This window comes from Euprymna scolopes, chromosome 1 (genome assembly GCF_053919585.1).
Source record: "Euprymna scolopes isolate OS-2025 chromosome 1, ASM5391958v1, whole genome shotgun sequence".
NCBI lineage: Eukaryota > Metazoa > Mollusca > Cephalopoda > Sepiida > Sepiolidae > Euprymna > Euprymna scolopes.
In genome coordinates this window covers 146,909,554-146,935,071 of record NC_136482.1, presented here as the reverse complement: position 1 = coordinate 146,935,071, position 25,518 = coordinate 146,909,554, and positions in this window count along the sequence as shown.

Genomic DNA, 25,518 nt, shown 5'->3' with positions numbered 1-25,518 from the left:
TTTTACAAACTACTTAAAAATACAAACCAATGAACTTTTCTACCATAAAACTAACTTTTATTGATTATGGTAACATTTATTTATTGTGTATTTATATTATTATATATATAACATTTTCTCTTTGTAAGGAAACATCATTTTGTTGGTCACTCTTGGCTACGAATGGAAACAAAGTTGATATAAAAAAATATATTTTCGCGAAAATTATCTTCACTTTCATCATATTTTGCTTAGGGTAAAATTTTTGAGTATCAAAACCTATCTCTTTACAACCCCTCCTTTTCATAACCTATCATATTTTCATCGATCACAGTCCATTTTCTGTAAGCTGTTTTTGAACCCAGTCAACGACGGGTACTTCTGCTAGTATATATATATATATATATATATATATATATATATATATATATATATATATACATATATACATATATATGTACATATATATATATATATAAACATAGATAAACATATATATAGAGAGAGAGAGAGGTATATAAACATATATATATTTATATATGAACATTTATAAATATATAATTAAAAATATATATTTTGTGTTTTCATCTGACTTATATATAATGGGTTCAATATAATAATCGACTGAAAATTGTTTCTATAATAATAAATACACAATTTGCAAAATTAAAATATATTTAATCGTCTTACCAACAGACAACGCCGAACCACCTGCTAGTATATATATATAAATGCAAAAATAATAATAAAGAATACACTTTGGATTCCCGGAAGTAAAAAAAAAAGTATTTAATTTTAACCTATCGCAAACTAAGCACATGCATAATCCGATTTCTAAAAATTTTATAATGACCAATTATATATGGATGAGGAAAAAGAACCTTAACTAAAATTGCTCACGAGAAATAGACTTAGAACTTGCATAAGCGGATTTCGCAAAAGTCTTCAATTATAAAATAGAAGTTAAATATATAAGGATGAAAAGAGACAACCTTTACTAAAAATTTGTAAACAGAAAACGGGGATCATCAGCTGCCTACCATGTAGCTGTTTCGGAAATTTAAAAACAGGACAGCTGTTAAATACATGGCTCTCCAGTTGATAATACCACTTCCCCAATAAAAAATTGTAAAATAATACGGTTACTATTTTTACTAATATATGAAAAAAATATAAATAAATAAAATATAAAAGATAAAAAGATAAACTATTAATAAATAAGTTTCAGATTACAAGATCCTTTCTGCGACATGTTAACTAGCATATAAATGCTATGAAAATAAAAATGCATATATATATATATATATATATATATATATATATATAATTATTTACTATAATAATTTACTATAATAATTTAATACCTACAGACACTAGTGTTTCACCCTTTCAGGAATCTTTAGTGCAAGGTGTCACGATTAATACCAGTTAATAGATTCGAATCTAGCAACACAAACTATCTCTGGCTGAATTAGAATATATATATATATATATATATATATATATATATATATATATATATATATATATATATATATATTAGCACAGTAACTAACTTCTGAATATGTCTTGATTTTGAATCTCTGTAATCGTATTGAAACTATGTCCTCCCGGTAAATGAATTCTATTTTTAAAAGGCCTTATATGTTCTGTAAAATAATCGAGAATCACACGTGAGTACTACCCACTGTGTGGACAGTTAATCGTACACGAGTATGCAACAAAAAAGTAACATTTACAATTTTTGGTATTATGATGCTAATAATTCTAGCAAACGTGAGCTTAAGAATTTTCTGATTTTTTTTTTTTTGGAAAGGGGAGGGGGCAAGTTGATAAAATACACATTGTTTAAAACATTGTTCAATTAATAAATAATTATATGATGTTTTATATATATATATATATATATATATATATATATATATATATATATATATATATATATATAGTAAAACCTCGGGATACGGCATAAAATATTAGTAACAAAATACAGTACAGTATATAATACACATGTATATAATCGAATAACTTTATAAATACCACCGTAAGGCAGGGCAAATACCTTAACCAGTGGCCGGAAAAACATCATATTCCACATCGTAACCGGAAAAACCGTAACCTAGGGTAACCGTTTCAGAGAATGAAAATTAAAACTGTAAGTTGAAATTTACTGTTCAACTGAATACTCCAAAAACCAATTTACTTATTCCGCAGAGTTTCAAAGAATACTATTCTTGCTATTCTTCTCATCAGAGGACTGAAAAGAATGAGCAAATTATATTTGTAGCAATGCAAGAATTTGCTGGTTAAGGCATTAAGTGAAACGGCAATTTATTATTGCCAAGAAAAACAAGTGAAAAAATGTTGGATATGTAAAAGAAAAAAATATAAAAACAAACTACGCATAATATTTCAGTTTGCATAAAGATTCTCTTAAGGTAATTCGAAAGGCGAAAATAAGTTTTTAGAGACAATGAAGTCCAAAATTAAATCCAGTGTGGTGTTAATAGTTCGGTTGTAAAGTTTTCAAAGTAGCTGAAATAATTGAAATTGTTTTTTTTTTCCGGACAATATAGTAGTCCAAAGAAAAGTTGATCTTCAGTAAAGTAGGATTAAGAAATAAAAAAGACAGAAAAACAGCTTGCCATCTTTCATCGCTGGCTTAATTAGAAAATGGGATTTCAGACTAATTAAAAAAAAAATTAAGATCAGGCTAAAAAAAAAGGTCAGCACGTGAAAGTTTGTATTACTCTAATCGGATATTGTCTAGATAGACCGAAACAATTCTTTCTACAAAGTGTTTCAATTCGATGTCAATATTAAACAGGTAGGGAGTGAGAATTAGAAAGTTTTAAGCGTGGCAAAATCTTAGCTTATTAGTAATTATAAGGCTGTCAAAAGGTCACGATGATGATGATGATGATGATGATGATGATGATGATGATGATGATGATGATGATGATGATGATGATGATGCCGATGATGATGACAAAATAATAATAATAATAATAATAATAAATGCAATATAGTAATAATAATGTCAATGATAATCAAATAAATATATTCAAGCACGTCTGATTAAACACGACAGAATTATTCTTTTTTCCGATTTTTTTTTTATATCTTTTCAATTCGCCGTGTGGTATTTTTTTAATTTCAGCTGGCAGGTTGTATATTATGGCGCCCAAAAGTTGTTGTTCAGCTGTATTCTTCTCAAACGCTTTTTATCGGTACATCCGATCGTCGTCAGGAGCTATTGTTGTTACCGTTTTCTTTTTCTTTGAGCCTTAGTGTATTTATAGTTATTTTTTTAAATTTATATATATATATATATATATATATATATATATATATATATATATATATATATAGTTATGGGTGTTTATTATATTAATTCTCACATAAAATTTACAATGTTTTACAAAGAGTAAAGTTTACAAAAAATACAATGAATGTGACACAAGTCCAAATTGGATGGGTGAGATGGTGGTCGTGTGTCATCCTTTTGGTCTGTTCTCTTAAACTAGTTGTAGTCACCACAATACCACATTCACACTATAGGTAATCCTACTTAACATGGTCTGCGCGTTTAGTCGTTTTTAATGTACAACAAAATATATGTACAGTTTCAATTCATCAATTAGGGATGGAGTTTATACTAAAAGCGTGCAGTATTTACAGCGAAGCAGAATGAACCGTTAGGTGGTTCGTAAAATATTCCCAAATAGATCAGGCTAGAAATTAGCTGCTCAGTTTTTTCCGGTGTTTATCCATCGCCGAAAACAAGCGAGTCAGTAGGTGGGGTGGTATTTATTGGGGCTTGAAAAGAATGGGGGTTTACGGGAAATGGGGTGTCTTTCGAGATAGCTGCCAGGTCGGGGTGTGGACAAAATGGAGATTTGGAATCTCGATGGTTCTTTACTAAAACAAAAGAAGAATCAGGACCGGAGCTCATTTATAACACTAGCTAAGAGACTTTGCTAACCGTGATAGACGAAAGGTCGGCGTGTCTCATGCCTATGCAGGATTCATATACTCACACTTATTCCATCCAAACACACATAAGCTAGCCACTTTTTGAACTCAGCGGAGTGCAACCGCCTCCTATCGCATCTGATTTTGACTTTAAGCTGGTGTTTAAAATGCGAAAGTAGGACATAATCAGAAGACGGTTCTCCTCGCGTAGCCCACATAACCAGTTTAGCCCCGGCTAGGACTGTGAAGAACATTATTTATTATTCCTGTGCCATAAATGCCCCACGTTGTACACTACATTTAGACACCACATTTAGGGTAGCTACTGCTTGGGGACGATACGAGCCATCACCTCGTTGATATACTTTCAAAACTCTCGCAGACTGCTGGACTCGAAGAATGCATGTTCGAGTGTTTTTTCTTCGATATCTGGGCAGCGTATGCAAGTTGTTACCAGTGTGAGCTCTGAAGAATTTGACATTGAGGCGTATGATTCCTTATGCCGCTTGTTAGCCTAACTTTCCAGGTCTCCTTTAACTAGTTCTGCAGCTAGGGAAACGCCCGCCACCGCCCGCCACCGCCCGGAACAACTTCTAAACGCTTTTCCGTTTTTAATCTCATTCATTTTTAGCTGCATTGCACATAAAAACGTCTACCATTAGATTTAAAGTTAACCCGCCACTTAATCTCTGTAATCTTCTCCACTGAGTTCCGTTGCATATGTTCGACCAGCTTATCTTGGAAGCCAGCTATCTCGCACGGAAGTATTTAATTTCCAGTACATAGTTAGCTTAGATCTAATATTTCGAGTGAAAATGATTGCAACCAATTTCTGGTCGGAGTGTTCTAACCAGTGTGACTCTGGGCAATTTTGAAAGTCTACATCGCCTCTTCTACTTAACATCCTACCCAAAAACGTACATGAATAGGAATTCACACTAGTATGCCAAGTGATCGAAAAGAAACTTGTCAATCGGATCACAAGAAGCAATAAAGTTAGACAGACTGCTCTCACGCATGCTTACCTTTCTACTCCGATCACTTTATCTATGATATCTTAGGATTAAGGATGATATTCCAATTACCATTAAAACTAGCTTCTTCGAACCCAGGAACACCTCCAAACACTGTCACATAAGTGCTCAGCTGAGCTTCAATCGATGGTCTCCCCTCGCCAAACTTTCACGAAAAACACCCGTCTAGCCAAAATCACTATCAATAATTTCCCACACTCTTTATCTGTGCCTAAACCTAAATGTAGATTCCATGAACAAAGCTTCTTTCTTAGAACTGCATGCCTGTGGAACTCTCTTCCGACAGCCTGCTTTCCAGTTGACTACAATCTGAATATCTTCAAGTCCAACGTAAACAAGTTCTTGATGAACCGCCCCCTAAGTAATCCCAATTAGAAAATTCCCACTACTTATGTTTTACTAGGCTATAATCACATTGACGAATGTATACCAATCAAGCCTTATCCTCGAGTAGCCCCCGAGCCATTATAAGTGGTGATTCCTGTGTAAAAAAAAGGAAACCGTCTCGCTAGGTGAGTTCGACGCATACATTTGTTCTTGTAAACGGCAGCGTCAGCAACGACCAGGCTTTTCTCCGCATCTGTCTATACAACGTTTACTTTCGCGGGCGTGGTACAACTCACTAACAAGGAAACTCCTTAAGAATCACGGCTGCCAAGTGCTGAAAAAAACATTCAAATGTTTAGACAGCACCCGGCAGTCGTTGATCGAATCGTAGTGGGTTCCCTGTAATGAAGCCGTATCTATATTACGGACCAGGGGGTCCCTCAGCACTCAAGCAGCATTGCTTCAGGATTTTATGCTCCTGGTGTTGAGACTTGCAACTTATTTTAGTATTAACCAGATAACGTCAATAAAAATTTAGTGAACGCGAGCACTATTCAGAGTTGAACACCGGTATATAGTCATGAGGAGTAGGAATGCCGCAAGTTTGTCCCAGAATGCCTGCCAGCAGTTCATTCGTAACTCGACCGCATCGCCCCCGCCACCTTAACGTCCAGAAGGAACGGTTATTTGATAGCACGATAAAAGGGTGAAAAGAAATCGACAGCATACCTTCTGCTTTAGTCAAGTATCTTTACAAAATGGTGGTCTTTGTTGACCAGTTTACGCCTTGGGATTGAATTGTTGACCATACTTTGTTCTGGCTCACTTTTTCCGCCTGTGTGACGTTATGAGCATCGGAGTGTCCAGGAATTTCTGGGAATCATAAATTGTATGGTTGTCGATCGTGGTGAATATTTTCAGCAGTTTTAGTATTTTCATCTATAGGCCTGTAAGATCAGTTGCGGCATATATATGGAAAGAAAGAGAAGCTTTCGACTCCTTACTGTTTTATTAGAATAGTCGGCGTCGTTATCCGCTGCTGTGGAACTTCAACCTTTCGAGCATCAGACTTGCGTTTGTATTACTCGACAGTATGGGCCAGTTTCCTGGATTGATAATCCGAGAACTGACTAACACCGGCGTCGGGGTAAGGTTCTTTCTCCCCACTTCAATTTTCATCCTAGATCGGAAGCGATCATAAGGGGTCAGGGGGTGTTCGCTGTTAGAAAATCTTCTTGATGCTGTTCTCCTGCCCGGGGGTTCTGGCTGGAAAATGACATTTTGGAGAGCAGCACCTTCATTGAGGGATCTTCTCTATGTGTTCTATCGAGCATCTTGATGAACAGCTGTTTAACATCTCCGTGAACGGCTGTTTAACATCTCCATGCACGGCTGTTGAACATCTCCATGAACGGCTGTTGAACATCAGGAACGGCTGTTAAACATCTCCGTGAACGGCTGTTGACCATCTCCATGCCCGGCTGTTGAACATCAGGAACGGCTGTTGAACATCTCCGTGAACGGCTGTTAAACATCTCCATGAACGGCTGTTGAACATCTCGGTGAACGGCTATTAAACATCTCCATGAACGGCTGTTGAACATCTCCATGCACTGCTGTTGAACATCTCCATGCACGGCTGTTGAACATTAGGAACGGCTGTTGAACATCTCCGTGAATGGCGGTTAAACATCTCCATGAACGGCTGTTTAACATCTCCATGCACGGCTGTTGAACACCAGGAGCGGCTGTTGAACATCTCCGTGAACGGCTGTTGAACATCAGGAACGGCTGTTGAACATCTCCATGAACGGCTGAATGAAAAACGAATGTACCCCGTCACCGTTTAACCGACGTAAAGTGGGCATCCGAAGTGAGGAGCTCAATTTGACGCTAAAAAGAATTGGCTGCAAATGGCTTGAAGGAGAGATAGACCTCAGAAAAGGAGAGGTAGAGCGTGAAAAGTACAGAGACAGTGTGGCCGACCCCACCCCCAACGTTGGTTGTGTTTTAAATGAAGGCAGATCCCTGCATAGGAGAGAGAATAGAAAGACAGACCAAGTGGGCTAGGTAGTCCATGGTTCTGCTAGCAACACACAAAGAGGACATGCAAGTGGGCCAATAGAAAAAACAAGAGACAATAGCCGGTCATTCGAGAAAGTCAAAATCAGGACAGATACTATACTTTTGTTTTAAACAAAAGGTTTTATGCGTGTTGATATGTGTACGTAAGTAGATGTGTGCGTTGTTTAGACAAGGAAGCATTAGAATCGGGTGTATGCGACAGTGTTACGTGTTGATATGTGTGTATGTGTACGTTCCCGTATATGCACACACACACACACACACACACACACACACACACACACACATATATATATATATATATATATATATATATATATATATATATATATATATATATATAGTTAAATTATTAATTATGACGGGACTGTAAATTCCCGTTGAAGCACTGGTTTATCCGCGTCGACTGTTTTTTGTATTAATATATATATATATATATATATATATATATATATATATATATATATATATATATATATATATATATATATATATATATATATGAGCAAACAGTTAATAAAATATGTTAAAAAAACACTTTGAAATGAGTTAAAAACATATTTAATCTGAAAAGGAAACACTAGATAACTGGATAGTCCTTAATCCGCGGAGTTTCGAAGAAATACTTTCCTTCTCATCAGAGGGTAGGAATTAGCAAAATGCGGGATAGGATTTATTTATATTTATGTCTCGGAAGTAGAGTGAAAAGCACATCTTATTTTTCTTTTATTAATATTATTGGAATCTTTTCTTTTTTTCCTTGTACACATTTTTGTGAATTATTCCATGGATTCCTGCCTTTGGATTATTATGGACCATCTTCTTCCAATTACGGGATTTTCTTTGGATTTTACTTGTACAAATGGAAATTCTTTTAACTTTCTTGAAGTTTTACATTTGGATTTTACCGTCACTGGATTTTTTTATCTTCCACCAGACTATCCATTCGTGTGTAATCACCTTTTTCTTTACCATATTCCCTCTGCTTCACTTTTTTTGTTTTCAAGTAAGATCTTTGATTTGTTTCATCAAATACTTCTGCATGCAAAATCTGATCCCGCATTTTGCTAATTCCTACCCTCTGATGAGAAGGAAAGTATTTCTTCGAAACTCCGCGGATTAAGGACTATCCAGTTATCTAGTGTTTCCTTTTCAGATTAAGTATGTTTTTAACTCATTTCAAAGTGCTTTTTTAACATATTTTATTAACTGTTTGCTCATATTATAACCTCTATTTCCTATTTGGTTTTATCGAGCTTTTATATCTGGCTGGGATAATTTTATAAATATTAATTCTTTAATATTTATAATTTACTTTAATTTTACCATCTTGGATCATTTTGGTAATTTGAATTGTAATTTTCATTTATATATATATATATATATATATATATATATATATATATATATATATATATATATATATATATATATATTAAACATCTTTGAAAACAATATTGTTTTCAATTTCATATTGTCAATGCATTTATGTACATTTGTAAATATACAGCGTGTGTATTTAGGGCGCATTTTTTCATTTAAATAAACATGATTAAAGTAACAGAAAGCTTCCGTTTAATTATATGTTGTTTTATGTTTTTCAACTTTTCTTATCATTTTTGTGTAAAAATCAAAAATGTTGATATTTGTCCCATATGTATCCCAAACGTTTTTGATCCGATGTGGAAGCATCTTCAGGTGAGAGTCAAATGGTGGGTTCAGAAAGACTGGTGAGGGAATGAATCAGTAGAAGAAGCGAGTAGTATTCATAGGCAGCTGACGCCGGAGTGTTTTGGGGGCCCACTAGCGAACCAAAATCTGGGTAACGAATTAACTCGCATAGAAGGAGAGAGGGTGTGGGTTATGACAGACATATGAAAAACTATACAAAATACTGTTAAAAACCCACTGAATATATGTCAGCTTATGTCACGGCAACATATTATTATTATTTTTTTCATTTTTAACTCTTTTCCCAAACTTATTCTGTTCAACAGAGAGTCTAGCGCCATTTGTAATTTTCCAATACATCGGTAAAGACTGTATGTTTTTCGATGTGAATAAACATTTTACATTAAATAAGAACACTAAATAATTATCCAGTTAGGTAGAAAAGTAACTTATCTTGCCTTTGATAACATTTGTTTGTTATTTTTTGTTTTTTGTTTTTTGACAACTTTTTCGAATCTATGTGTATAGTAATACAAACACACATACATACATATTATGCTATTAATGCACATATATACAAATTAATACAATATATAAATATATTAATACAATGTATAAATATACATATGTGTGTGTGATAGAGAGAGAGAGAGAGAGAGAGAGAGAGAGAGAGGGGGGGAGGTGTATTCATGACCGATTTCTTTCTTGAAACATTTTGAGGACAGTTATCTTATACTTTCATGCTGTCAAACCGTCTCAGAATTCCTGTAATGCTAACATGTGTATATATATATATATATATATATATATATATATATATATATATATATATATATATATATATATATATATATATATATATATATATATATCGGTTGTAAAGTATTAGAGTGGCAATCTGAAAGTGGATCATTACAACCAACAAATCTGGTTTGTTTTTACGCTGCATCCTGGTTTCTAAACAAAACAAACGTGACCAGCCAACGACAAGCGCTCAAATGAACTTCCTGGTAAAAAACGACACGCATATAAGAAAAAAAATAATATATATATAGGATTCCATTTTCTTCCGTGTTTCGAAGTTCCCTGAATTTGAACAAAATGGAATACGGGTCGTGCTTTTTTTTTATATATGTTTTTAACGAGGTGTTCTTGAAAAATAACCCTCTACTAACAAAATGACATTTCTGCAACATGCCATTAGAGTTTTTTTATTATTCGAAAAAGATATCAGCGTTTTTTCAATTTTATAACAAAACTATATCTAAAGTAGTCGTTTTTGTGTGTTGGTTTATGAATTGTTATCTTATTATTCACTCTCTAGGATTTTTCAAAGAGGCTATCCTCAAAGAATTCTCTTTGAAAACAACTTGCGGTGTTCGCTAGAGTCTGAGTAAAAACAAATCTCGATACCATTAACAAATAAATTTGCGTATCACAACAACTGTTTACCATTGATATATATATTTATATATATGTACATATATATGTATATATATATACATACATTTGCGTTATCACAACTGTTTACCATTGATATATATATATATATATATATATATATATATATATATATATATATATACATATATATATATATACTAACAAACCGCCCGGTGTAGCCCGGTCATAAAATACGCATAAATATGATATTTAATTTATGCAGATTTCGCATTTATTATTATTATTATTATTATTATTATTATTATTATTATTATTATTATTATTATTATTATTAGAGCCAGTTCTCTACTAATTTTTATATTGTACCCAAATATAGTAAAAAAAAAACGGAAAGAAACTGAGGCATGTGCGTGCGAGTTTTATGTTTTTTTTTTAATCCGTTATCATCTGAGCCACTAATGGACGGCTAGCAAAACTCTCAAACTCTAAAATCTAACAGCATTGACATATAAATGTATATTTGCACATGTGTAGAGCAGCACTTTAAGTCAGTTATGGCTACTAATTATCAATGTTAACGATTTTGACCCCTTAGCAGCTATTAAAAAAAAAGAATTTATTAGATAAAGACACAATCTAACTTGTCTCACAGGTCCCAATTCATATTCATGTATGTACGTATGTATGTATGTATGTATGTATGTATATGTGTATTAGGGTAGAGAGGGCTCCCGTAAGCCGTGGTGAAGGCAACCTTTCTAGGAGAAGCAAATCTCTGATTTAAAAAACCATAAAGCGGAAGACCAGTACCCGCATTAAGCTGGTCTGCAGTTTAATTTGTTGCTGGCTATCTTGCTCTTGCTTGTTGCTGGATCTCAACATTTTGAACCGAGAGAGAGACTTAGCTGTCGTACCAAGCTAAGACTCTGTAACATCATATTTGTATAGATACTCCCTCAGACATTTGGGCTCCTGGATTTTAAATGTCTGAGGGAGTGGCACTCGTCTGACAAGACGTTGCAATCATCATGTATATATATATATGCATACATATATATATAATGTATATATATATTTATATATATATACATATATATATAATGTATATTTATACATATATATAATGTATATATATACATATATATAATGTATGTATGTATATATATATATATATATATATATATATATATATATATATATATATATATATATATATATATATATATATATACCCATGGACCTTGATAAATGATTACTCCCAAGTAAAAACAAAAAAAAAGCAATAAAAAAATCTGTAGAGGAGAAATTGACAGAGATAGATAGACACAGTCATATATATATATATATATATATATATATATATATATATATATATATATATATATGGGCACCAATATATATATATATATATATATATATATATATATATATATATATATATGGGCGCCAAAATATACAACTGACCAAGTGAAACAAAAAGACCGCTCGGCAGATAGAAAAGTTATCTATAAAATCGGAAAAAAAGAACATCTCAGTCGTGTTCTATTAGACATTCAATCAATTGAAGAAGGTGCTCAATACTATTGCAGAGCAAATATATATATTTTTTATTTTATTACCGTTTTATGTTTAATACATCACAATAGAGAATAGAGCTTATTATAAGAGAAAGAAAATTCAAACTAAGTTCATATTTACAATCCAAATTTATTATTTGACTTATTACTCCAAAATAATTTAGAAAGTCCTTATTCCTCGGAGTTTCAAAAAATGCTATTCTTGCTATTCTTCTCATCAGAGGACAGAAAGAAATCAACAAATTATAATAAGAACTTTGTAATTTCCTTTTTTGTTGAGTATTTAGTCGAACAATGAATTTTGATTGTAAAATTTTCAAATTGTCAATTTCGGGGTGAAAAAGTTAACGTTTTTTGCCAATTTTTCGATATTTTTCGAGCAAAGGATGGAGCTTCGATGTGATACCGAGTTATTGAATTTTCGCCGCATCTGTCGAAAGTTTTTAGAAGACATCCAAACATACACACAAACATACATGCATACATACATTTTCGCTTTTATATATATATATATATATATATATATATATATATATATATATATATATATATATATATATATATATAGACTAGCGGGGGGGGGGTACCCGGAGTTGCCCGAGTGTTTTTAGGTGTGTGTGATTGTTAATAAAAACCTAAGAATAAGCGAAGTAAAAAAGAAAACATGAAAACGAAACGGGCGGGGGTAATCAAAACATCGAAAAAAATAACACAAAAAAAAAAACTAACGTAAGGCAAACGAACGATGCTAAATGTAAAAATCGAAAAAACAAAAACAAAAAAAGAAAACAAAAAAACGAACGTTAGACAAAACACTTGAAAAATGGCTTAAATAAGCCTGTTTCGATATTAAAATTTTAAAAATCGGTGGGTACCCGGGTGTTTTTGGGTGTGTGTGGTCGGTCGGGAGGTGTTAATGAAAACCTAAGAATAAGCGAAGTAAAAAAACAAAAACAAAAAACAAAAAAAAAAAAACAGACAAGCGAACGTTACGTGAAAATGGCTTAAATAACACTGGTTCAATATTTAAATTTAAAAAATCGAAAATATTCGAACTCAAAGCGTTTAGATAATGACCCAACGAGCTAACACGACGTACATGAAATTTAGTCAGTTCTTCAACTATTTACTACGCATGTGTAGAATCGATCTCGTCATGAGAGGATGGTTTTTGTTGACCCCCCTGTCGAAAATTTTGAATTTAGGGGTGAAAAATTTACCTTTTTGGCCAATTTTTCGATATTTTTCGAAGACTCATACATATATACAAACATACATACACACATTTCCGCTTTTATATATATATATATATATATATATATATATATATATATATATATATATATACATATATATATATATATATATATATATATATATATATAGAGAGAGAGAGAGAGAGAGAGAGAGTAGCGGGCATACCCGGCGTTGCCCGGGTGTTGGTAGGTGTGTGTGCTGTTAAATAAAAAAGAACCCCTGAGGTGAAGTTTGAAAATAAAATGTGAAAGAAACATGAACCGTTCGGCCAGCCAGAAGGAGTTACTGAAAGATGTTTGAATTTATTTAAGTAAGAACCAAATTGACAGGTGCCCGCACGAAGTCGTAGAGCGTTACGACGACGACCACGACCGCGACGACGTAAGCAATAGCTATTCAGCAAATGAGGTCAATGACCAGGTTGTTTGTTATAAGCGAAGTAAAAAAAGAAAACATAAAAACGAACGTTAAAACTTAAGCGGGGGCGGTAATCAAAACATCGAAAAAAAAACACAAAAAATACTAACGTAAGGCAAACGAACGATGTTAAATGTAAAAATTGAAAAAACAAAACAGAAAACAGAAAAACGAACGTTAAAACAAAAAAAAACACGTGAAAAATGGCTTAAATAAGCCTGTTTCGATATTAAAATTAAAAAAATCGGTGGGTACAAAGTAAAAAAAAAAAAAAAACAGAAAAACGAACGTTACGTGAAAAATGTCTTTAATAACACTGGTTCAATATTTACATTCAAAAAATCGAAAAAAAAAGAAAAAGATATCTCACACCACGATTCAAATCCAAAACGTTTAGATAACGAACCAACGCGCTAACCAACTGAGCTAATGCGACGTACATGAAATTTAGTCAGTTCTTCAACTATTTAAAGTAAATCAGGTCATGACGTCATCTGACGCATGAGTAGAACCGGTCGTCGTCACAAGGGGAAGGTTTTTGTTGACACCCCCCCACCTGTCGAAAATTGTCGATTTCGGGGTGAAAAAAATGAACGTTTTTGGCCAATTTTTCGATATTTTTCGGGCGAAGGATGGGATATGATACCGAGTTTGTTAATTTTCGTCGTGTCTGTCGAAAGTTTTTAGCGGACACACAAACACACATACAAACATACATACATGCATACATACATACATACATACATACATACATTTTCGCTTTTATATATATAGATGATAGGTTATGAAAAGGAACGGTTGTAAATTTGGGTTGAATTGGGGGTATCAAAACCAAAGCAAAATATGATGAAAGTAAAAATAAAATAGAAAAACCCATAATTTATTATACTATACCTGTTCACACTGAAACACTTATAAAAATATTCTGTGGATCTATATTAAAAAAAATCTTGTTAAACTTTGTGACATATTTCCATTCTATGGAGGTCAGGTGCGTACGAACATCCCATAATTTTATTATACCATATTTCTTCAAACTGAAACATAATTATCAAAGTATACTTACGCAGATAGATATGAGAAGTCTTTATTAAAGTTTGTGCCCATTTCCATTCTATGGAGGCCAGGCGCGAACGCAGACCCCACAATTTTATTATACCATCCCTATTTAAGTTAAAACATACTTATCAAAGTATTATTATGTACATCTATATCAAAAACACTTGTAAACGTTTTTTCTTTATTTTAAAATTTTTTATTTCCATACTTTGTGGACCAGGCGCGAACGCAGACCCCACAATTTTAATGAACCACCGTTCTGTCAGATCAAACACACCTATTCCTGTGTCTCGATACATCTTCTATCATTACATGTAGTCAGTTTTTTAAAATAGTCAACCTTATAGGAGCCTATTCGTGACCAGACACACACAAACACACACACACATACACACGCACACACACGCACACACACGTTCAGCTTTATATATATATATATATATATATATATATATATATATATATATATATATATATATATATAATAAATTCCACGGCCAAACAACGTCGCAGCCCACAAAAGCCATGACCGTCAAATAACCGGAAGTCCAAGACTCGAGTTTTGCCCTCATTTTATTTTTAAAACAACAGTAAACCAGTAAAAATATTTATTAAAAAAATATTATGGGATGTGTATTCCCTTTTAAAGACAATGTATTCTCCAAGTACAATCATAAAATTTGTTTTCAATCGATATTAATTCAATAAGGGACCAGTTTTCCTACCTAGCAAAAAGAGGACAGGTTTTCCGGGTACGAGTTTTCCGGGTACGAGTTTTCTTAAATTCAATACGATAGCGTGTGTATTATTTTTCGTGCCACGCCTATATCCGGGTCGTTTTTTATAAATAATTTTATCAAGAATACTTAATAAATTTGGGATTCGGTTTCGATTCAAAGCTGATGAACCCAAGTTATACAGATATAGTTTTCATTTTTGAAATCACAAACTTATAATATAGAAAAATCGATAGAACATTAAATTCGACAATAATATATACAAAATCTGTAAGAATTAAAATATCATATTTAAGCGTATTTTACGACCTGGCTACGCCGGGCGTCCTTGCTTTCTTGGATAAATACTTTTGCAGTTTTAACAAAATAGCTACAATAATATCAGAGCGTCTCCATTTAGGCTGAATATCCACGGAATGCCAACATCAATATATTACATATAAATTAGTCCCCTGTGGAATTTCCAAAGGTCCCGCTAGTTATTATTATTATTATTATTATTATTATTATTATTATTTGCATCTCGTTTTTGTTTTTAATTTACAGCAAAGCAAATCAATTTAACAACCCACCAATTTTTCACAATTAAAATAGGTCCTGGATATGACCTAAAACTATATCCGAAGGTGAGGCCCCACCTTGCGGGCCTTAGGGAGTGTGGAGCCACCCTTTAATTTCTATTGCTCCCAGATTCACTCTAACCTGGAGTGGTAGTACCTGTTAGGGTTCCAACTATGGGTTAAATAGAATCTGACTAAAAAAATATACTCCATTAAAAATCGTTCCTCAATATAACTAGATTCGGCATTAAATAGCCTGAAAAAGGTTGATATGCCGTAAAACAAAAACAACTAACCAACCAACAATTAAAATAAAATTTTACCTTCATTCATAAAGAGAATGTACAGAATAGTAAACAAAGCCCATGCCCCCCCCATGTTAAAAATGGTTTTCTTAATAGTAACATTATTTAGAAATTCGTTCGTAACAATGGGAGGGACGTTGTTAAATATTTTGTTCTTACATCGTCTTCTCATTTTGCCAACCAATCGTCGACTATTTTCAACTGTTTATGAAAACTTTCAAGTAGCATGTTGTACGCTGACGGAGAACTGATACAATCTGGCTTTGTTTAAAAATCAAAATAAATTTTAAGCTATAATTACACTGGGTTAGTGTTCAGGAGATGGGATTATAGGTTATTGGGGTTATCTAGACGTTTTAAAGTCTGATATGAAATATAAATATTACTTGTGTTCGGTGAAAATGGACTTCGGAAGTGTCACCGTTGTAAGGTGGGTTTAAAAACGGATATGAGCCATGATATCCGAGAAGCTAATAATTGGTTATTCACTTCAGCGTCTGTCTCTCTGTTCGGAAATGAATTTTATTACGATGAATCAGAAAAAAAGAAGAAGGGAAAAAAACTTCAGTCTTCGGATAAGCAATCAATCTCTTCCCCATTTAAATATAATCATGATGAATAAGCATAACGATTGTATGTACACACACACACACACACACACACACACACACACACACACACACACACACACACACACACACACACGCACACACACACACATATATGTATATATGTATATATGTATAATATATGTATATATATATGTATGTATATATATTATATAAAAGTATGTATATATATATGCGTATGTATGAATATATATGTATGTATATATATTATATATAAGTATGTATATTATATATATATATATATATATATATATATATATATATATATATATATATATATATATATATATATATATATATATATATATATATATATATATATATATATATATATATATATATATATATATATATATATATATTAGTGATGGGTCATGGGATGATTCCAAAATTTTTCCCGATTCCGATATAATTACCGATTCTGTTCTAAATTCTCGATTGTGATACAAGTACCGATTCCGATTCTTTGAAACTTTCTCAATATTCAATTAGAGATTTAGAGAATTTGTTGTTTTCAAATTTATTTTTAATTATGTTAAAATCCCGAGTAATGTCCGTATTTATTTTTGCCAAACGTAAAATGTACACGAGTAAACTCTTTCTAAATATTTTTTCTCAAATGTTTTCCTTGTAATTGATTGAAAGTTGTGGGATATACACAGATTTATATTTCTTTCAAAACAAAGCTAGTTTGCAAGGTCCATGCTTAATGGTGCTTGAATTTTTCATAATGGAAAATAGTCGATGATTTGTATTCACAGTAAGAAGACGGTGTAAAAAGAGAATAGTTTATAAAATTATTCTCTTCATATAAAAATAATTTACTAAATAATAATAATGTTACTATTTAGAAAACCACTCTTAACACGCGAATCTCGGGGGGGGGGGCTTCTATTCTGTGACTTCTCTCTGTCAATGTACTTGTTCACTTATTAAACCGCTCTATTTTCAAATAAAATAGTATTTTCAAGTTAAATTTAAGTTTTACGATATCTTTTTTTATTGTTAAATTGTTAGGTGAAAGTACAGAATAGTTACAAAACACCCTCTTCTCCCAATGTTAAGAACAGCTTTCTAAATAATAACGTTATTATTTTAGTACCGAATATGCATATGTTTACCCTAATTATTAAGATTTGATCGGTTAAATTAATTTGTTTTCTGTAAAAAGGAATAAAAAACATAATACAAAACAACTACTACTACTACTACTACTACTACTACAAATAATAATAATAATAATAATAATGTGTACATTAAGATTTTTAGCTACCATTAGCCTCTGCCCACCCCCTCAATAAGATTCTACATTATTAGGGGATTACGGCGAAAAATTGTATTTAGGTTATTACGTTTAAACAAATGATCGCGACTTGTGTTCCTTTTTTTGCCAATTCGCAATCATAGCAGTTTTGTTGTACCTATTTACTATGCCTCCCCACGGGACAGAGTTAGACACCAGGGTCGTTTTTTAACGTGGAGAAAAGGTACAAAAATAAAAATTGTCTCAGTCGTGAAGGATTTCTCCTCCACCGAAAGAGAACAAGAAAATGAAGTGCAACATCTGAAGAACAGATACTACACTTTGATCTTGTTTATATATTTTATTGAGAAAGAAAAAATTGAACATAAAAAACGTACAAAAAATTCAATTCAACAAAATTAGGCACAAGGCCCTACAAGAAATTGGGAGGGGTAGGGTACAGGGTCTTTTTGACTATGTAACAGATGAGACTTTGAAGTCTTACTCTTGACTGGCAACATTTACCAAAATACCTCAATCACTCTGTGGATCCTAATCTAACTAATAACCCCAGCGTTCAATGTAAAATTTAACTATGTACAATTTGTATATTCATTTCTGTGTGTTGTGTGTGCATTTTTTTTTTTTTTTTTTTTTTGTGTGTGTGTATGTGTGAGAAAATAAAGTTCGATTTCATTAGAAAGAGTTCTTGAATTAATTGGCATAAAATGTTCGTGGAGTGGGAAAAAACTAATGAAAATGTTCATTTCAAAAATAAGGAAAAAACTACTAATGTGTTGTTAGTAAGACCCCCCTGTACTATTCTATGTGGCTAGATCCCCCACTGTTTTCCGGGGAACCGAAAACAAGCAGAGCATCCCTAATGGGGTTTGGGGAAGTGGCCTTAATGGAGGTGGGAGAAAATAAAGCAACGGATGGAGGGGGTAGGAAGGTGACCTCTGAGTAGGGGGATGACCGGGGGCATCAGAAAATAAAGATGAGGAGCAGGGGGGTTGGGCAGACTCAGAGGTTCTCTAATACCAAAAAATAAAATCAGGAACAGGATCTCATTTGTACCACCAGTCAAGAGTTACTTTACTGAACTTATAATGCTAACCTAGGCGGGATGGGTTCCGTAGGACCCAGCACCGCCCATGCCATGCCTAAGGAGGGAACACGTATTGAAACTTGGCTCCTCGACGGATGCACAAACTAGTGCTGTGCACCCACCTCTTGTCAAATTCCACTCTAGGCAACCTCTTCCAATCGCATCTGATCTTTACTTTAAGCAAATGTTTAAAGTAAACGATCAGATCCCGATCAGGAACAGATGTCCCTTCGTGGACCAACTTGAGGCGCGCGATCCAAATGGTCATGCGCGCTACTGCTAGGATCGCCAGGAAAACCAAACTTTCCTCCCTGGGGAACGGCGGCTCCATGTTGTACACAAAAGTTCCTACGTCGAGATCGAGCAGACACTCGGCATCGATGCGAGCTGTTACCCCCTCGACATACTTTAATAGGGGCTGTATCCGGCTGCAACTAAAAAACGCGTGCTCGATTGTTTCGGGCTCGCGTTCGTCACAGCACGGACAGAAGCGACTGGTATGTTCTTTATACCGGAAAAGTACGTCGAAGAGGGGCAGCGCATTTCGGACCAGTCGCCAAGTCAGGGAGAATTCCGAGTTATTCAGAACCTCACGTCCCGGCGCCCAACGCCATTGAGAACGGACAACCTCCATCGACCATCCCATCCGCCTACAAAGTGGATCCTTCGCGGTCCCCTCCACTAAATCCCGATACAGTTTCTTCCTTGGCTGATCGAGGACATTGGTCCCCGGCAAAGCTCTAAGAGCGGTTCGGCATTCGGAGAAGAACTTGGACTCCCCCTTCGGTCTACGACGACCTTCTACCGAAGGGTTGGGTTTGAGATTGGGAAACGAGTTCTCAACCACAGGGACCCAAGGAGCGTCTCCTTCAAGCGAACGACTCAGGAAAGCCAATCTCTCGGCGTTTCTATGACACAAGAGACTGGGCTGACCCAGGCCTCCCTCGCTCGGATTTTGAACACAGACCTCTCTGCAGACATAATGCTTACCCTCGTTCCACAAAAGTGAATCGAGGCGCCCTTGTAAGCGGGTTAGTCGTTCTGCAGGGAGAGGAAGTACAGACAAACGGTAAAGGATGAGCGGAAAGACGTATGTAGCACATGCCTCCGCCCGACCCTTCAAGGACAATTTCCTTCCAATCCAAGTCTTTACTGACGATTTGACCTTAGACTGTACTTCCGACCAATTCTTTTCCAGCTGAAGTCCCGGTCCAAACCAGACACCGAGAATGCGGACCGGTCCATCGGTCCAGCTGAAAATACCTGGAAGCGAGTTTACCCCGGTCCAGGCCCCCAACCGCAGGCCAACAGACTTGCTACGGTTGAAGATGGCCCCTGTTACTTCTTCGTATCGAGCGAGCGCCTCGACCACCGCTTGAACGTCCGTGAGGCAAGACACGAACACGGTGACGTCATCGGCGAACGCGGAAACCCTGGCTCGTGTGTCTCCAGGGAGAGCTATTCCGCGCAGGACTGGTGTAGCCGCCTCGTCCCTTAACTTGCGAAGGAGGGGTTCCAACGCCAGGACATACAACAGAGGCGACAGCGGACAACCCTGTCGCACCGACCGAGAGACAGCGAATGACTCCGACAGCTTACCGTTGATCTGCACCGCTACCGTCGGCCTGTCATACAGAACAAAGATCCACTTGCGGAAGTCCGGATTAAATCCGGCGGCCTCTAGCACAGATCCTAGGAACCGATGGTCGACCCTATCGAATGCCTTGGACTGATCCAAACTGATCAGCGCGGCTTCGGCGTCGTCTTCTGTCCCCTCTATGATCGAGCGTATCAAGTGCAAATTGTCTTGAATCGATCTCCCCTTCACAGCATAAGTCTGGTCCGGTTCGATCAAGTCAGTGATGACAACCTGCAAGCGATTTGCAAGAATCTTTGCCAAAATCTTTAACTCTGTGTTTAGCAGAGTCAAGGGCCTAAAATCATCAAAGTTTTCCCTCCCACCATGCCGTTGACCTTTCCTCAGCAATGTGATCACACCCTTGGTCACCTGTCCAGGGATGGAACCCTGGGCAAACCAATGGTTGAACATATCCTTCAGAATAGGGACCAACATGGGCGACAGCCTCAAGTAAAACTCGTAGGGTAAACCATCAAGCCCCGGGGATTTGTTATAGCCGACCTTCTTCAACGCAGTAATGACCTCATGTTCAGTAATAAGACCATCACAGCTAGCCGCCCGAGCCGCCGTGAGGCGGGGCGAGTCAGCCAAATAGCTGCCAAACTCATCAACCCTGAGTCCGGGTAGTTGGGTGAAGCGCACCGATAGATGCTCCCGAAACCCCTCGCAGATCTCCCGAGTCGATACTAAGGGGTGTCCTTCCAGGTTATGTACTTTACGAATGTACCCATCCGAACCGCGCCTTAAAGCAGCCTTACGCTCAACAGCGTCAACATTCACAGCCTCGTTAGAAACTTTCTTTAACCTAGCCCTAACTACTTGACCTTCATACCGCTCCCTAGCCAAGCGGTTGAGATCTTGTTTAGCTAGTTCTAACTCTAGGGGGTCCCCCCCCTCCACCGCCCGGGTCAGCTTATCCTCTAAACGCTTCTTTGCCTTAGCCTTATCTATCGCGAGGCGTTGGCTATACTGGACAGAGAAGCGCCTAATTTTGGCCTTGAGACTAACCCACCACTTACTCCCTGTAACCGCCCCCACTAAAGCCCGCTGAATTAGCTCAGTGACCTTCAACCGGTAGTCCTCCAGCTCCAACAAGGTGCTGTTGAACTTCCAGTATCCGGCCAGTTTAGGCCTAGCACTTAAGCTCAAACGGGCCATAACAAGTTTATGGTCCGAGTGTCCTAGCAAGTGGAACGTGGGGCAAGATAGGAAGTCTACATCGCCTCTTCTAACTAACATCCGATCCAAGTAAGTGCTTGGATGGGAAGGCACTACAGGATGCCACGTCCACATCTCCCGCCCCGGATGATCCAGACGAAATCTGTCGACGAGATCGCACGAGGCCATCAGGTCAGACAGACTGCTGTCACACCACGCCGACCCGCTAGTCCCCCCGACCTTATCTATTTTGGGATCAAGGATTGCATTCCAATCCCCCATTAAAACTAACCGTTCCGGATCCACTAAGAAGCCCTCCAACCGTCGAAAAAAGGTTGCCCTCTCTACAGCAGCATTGGGAGCATAAACAGCAACAATCCGAAAAACACTACAATTAACAGCAACATCAACAACAAGCGCCCGCCCGTCCTCGCCTGCGTGAACAACATTCACCGACGCTGACAGGGTGCGACTCACTAGCAAGGAGATTCCACGACTATAGGTATTGCCATATGCTGAGTAGACATCGTAATCGTTTACCAGCACCTGACAATCCCCGTCACAAACAAAGTGGGTCTCCTGGATAGCGGCAATATCTACCTTGAGGGACACCAAGTCTCTCACAACGCGCGAGGCCTTGCTTCGACACCTGATGCCCCTCACATTCAATGTAGCCAAGTTCAAAGACATGATCACTTACCTCAAGCACTGTCACAGACGGGTCTGAAATCCTGGGCAGTGAGGACATGGCAGGCCTGGCCAAGGCTGCCGGTAAGTAAATCCGATGAAGGTGATCCATCCTTGGCCACGCCCCCCACGTCCAGGGGGAAGGTTAGTTTGAGTGCCCTGTATAGCGATGGGTGTACATACATGGGGATTCTACCCTCACATTTAAAGAAAATGTTGGTCAGTGAAGGATGGTCCCTATCCACCAGCTGCTGGCCTGGGATCGCATTCTTCGCTGTCTTAATCATTGCCCACATTCCTCCAGTCCTAGCGTCCTTGTCGACCCTAACGAAAGTGGTCAACAAGGGAGCGTCCTTGAATTTAGTGGGGTCTGTTACTAGGTCTCCACCGACTTTTTCAAAGTTTTTAAGTTTATTGTACCGGACCTTCTGTTGTCCTTTAAGGTCCGGAGCCGGTTGGAGAGGGTCTGTTTCACAAATCCTGCTTCCTGGCAGGAAGGGGAGCTTTTTGGTCCGTTCAGTGCGGACTTTGGGAGTGGGGGAGGGGACCTCTTTTGGTTGATGGGGAGGCTGAGCGCTTGGGGAGGGGGTAGCCTGCTCGTTTTCTTCTTTTTGGCTCCTGTCACGGGATGAGGGGCGGGAAGAGTTTCTTGGGGCCTTTATAGGAGAGGGGGAAGGTTGTTCGGGTTGCTGGGGTGTTGGGATCACAGGGGGCTCATCCTGTGTTGTTGTTGCGAGGGAGTCCTTCTCAGTCTCAGTGGGGGTAGGAGGGTTTGCGCGTGTCTTGCGGCTTTTCCTCCTCCTGGCCCTCCTGATCTCTGTTGCGCTCAGGGCCATAGAGACTGTTGTTGTCTCTTCCTCTGCCTCTGACGCAGCCTCCTCCTCAGATTCTGGTAGTTTCCTCTTGTTTGAGGAGGAGGGTGTCTGTGTGTCCATTTTCTCCGTCTCACTCTTCGGTTGTTCTTGGTCTTGGGTGACTGTCTGCAAGGATGGCTGTTTGTTGATCTTGCCTTTCTTTACGACCGTCACCCAGCCTGTCGGTGCCTCTGGAGGATTTGCGGCCGGCGCGGGAGCAGCGGCTTGATTTGTTGTCACGCTTGTTCCCGCCGCTTTTGTGGGCTTCTTCCCTCCATTCCTCTTCAGACAGTCCTTCGCCATATGCCCTTGTTGTGTGCACAGCCAGCAATGGGGCCTCCTCCCTTCCACTATAAGGGAGAGTGTCCACTCTCCGAACTTGAGTGTGGCTGGGATGGCGTAGAATCCAGCCTTGTCCAGGACCATCTGTACTTTGTAGTCCCCGGTCATGATGTTTCTTAATCCGCGGACCGGGGTGACTTCCTCTACGTCCCCATACTGGCTTAGGATAGCCCCCAGTTGTTTGGCCTCCATATAGCAGGGGACGTTTAGAGCAGAAACATTTGCTCTCCTCTTGTTCATATAGATGGGTTGGAGCTTTATGTTCCTGCTCTGATGGCAGGTCCTGGACAGCCTGACTGCGTCTTCGGAGGTGGGGAGCAGAACATCCCACTGTGCGTAACTCCTTCTACAGATGTAGTTGGCGGGAATGTTCTGTTCCAGCAACACGTTCATCATGGTGTCCTTGTTGACGCCCGTCAGACCCCTTGTCTTGGTGTCTGAAGTTATCAGCGAGAGCACTCTTTTCTCCAGAACTTCCACTTGACCCGGGAGGGGTTGGATGTTGTTCCCCTGGGTATACTCCTTGTAAGTGGAGTCGAAGAGTGCTCTGTAGTCTTCGGGCGTCAACTTCCCTTGCTGCTCTTTGGGGCCCCATGCCGGTCCTCCATCCTGGTGGGTGTCAGCTGGACTCGGGTTGGGGGGCGTAGCTGGTGTTGTGGGGCTCTCCCCTGTTATGGGCCTTTTTGGTTTCGGAACTGGCCCGTTACCAGGCAAAGTAGGCCATTGTGTTTTTGGCGTTGTTTCGTCCTGGCTTGGTTTGCTTTCCGGGCCGCTCCCCTTTCTTATTTTCTTCCTTTGCTGGGTGGCTGTCCCCTTGGGGGATGGAGGTGTCTCCCCTTCTGGTGCCGTGTTCCCAGCTGGAGCCTTGGTGGGTACTGTCAAGGGTGTCTCTCCTTCCAGCTTGCTTTTGTTACCACTGGCCGGAGAGCCACCCCTTTTCCGTATTTGGTCCTCTTGGGGAGTGTTGGGGGGCCAATCACTGTCTTCCCCGCCAAATAGTGAGCAGATGGAGGCTATTACATCTTCATCCAGCACCTCGGTTTGGTCCGCGGTGCTGTTTTCCTCCTTTTCTGTTGGGGAGTCGCCCTTTGGGGGAGCGGGGGATGGGTTCCCCGGTCTTCCTCCCTTGGTTCTGCCGTCCTGGGGTGCAGCTGGTTGGCTGGGTTCTGCACTTTCCCCAGCTAGTGACTTAACGGCAGCATTTTCCGCTGGGTTGCCCTCGTGGGGAGCGGTTGCAGGTGCTTTTTGGGGGGTCGCCGCGGGCTGCGGCCCTACCCTCCCGCTTTCTTCCAAGGTCGCCGCGCGCCGGGGCCCTACCTTGTTTCCTGGCGCCGTCTCGCCGGGAGATGCATCAGCTCCCTCACATAGGGAGTCGTTCGCAGTTGAGATGCTGCGCATTTGGGGTGACGTACCCCTCCTGCCTGGCATCGTGGCGGTTGCACTGGCCGCTGGCGCGGACCAAAGTGTAGTA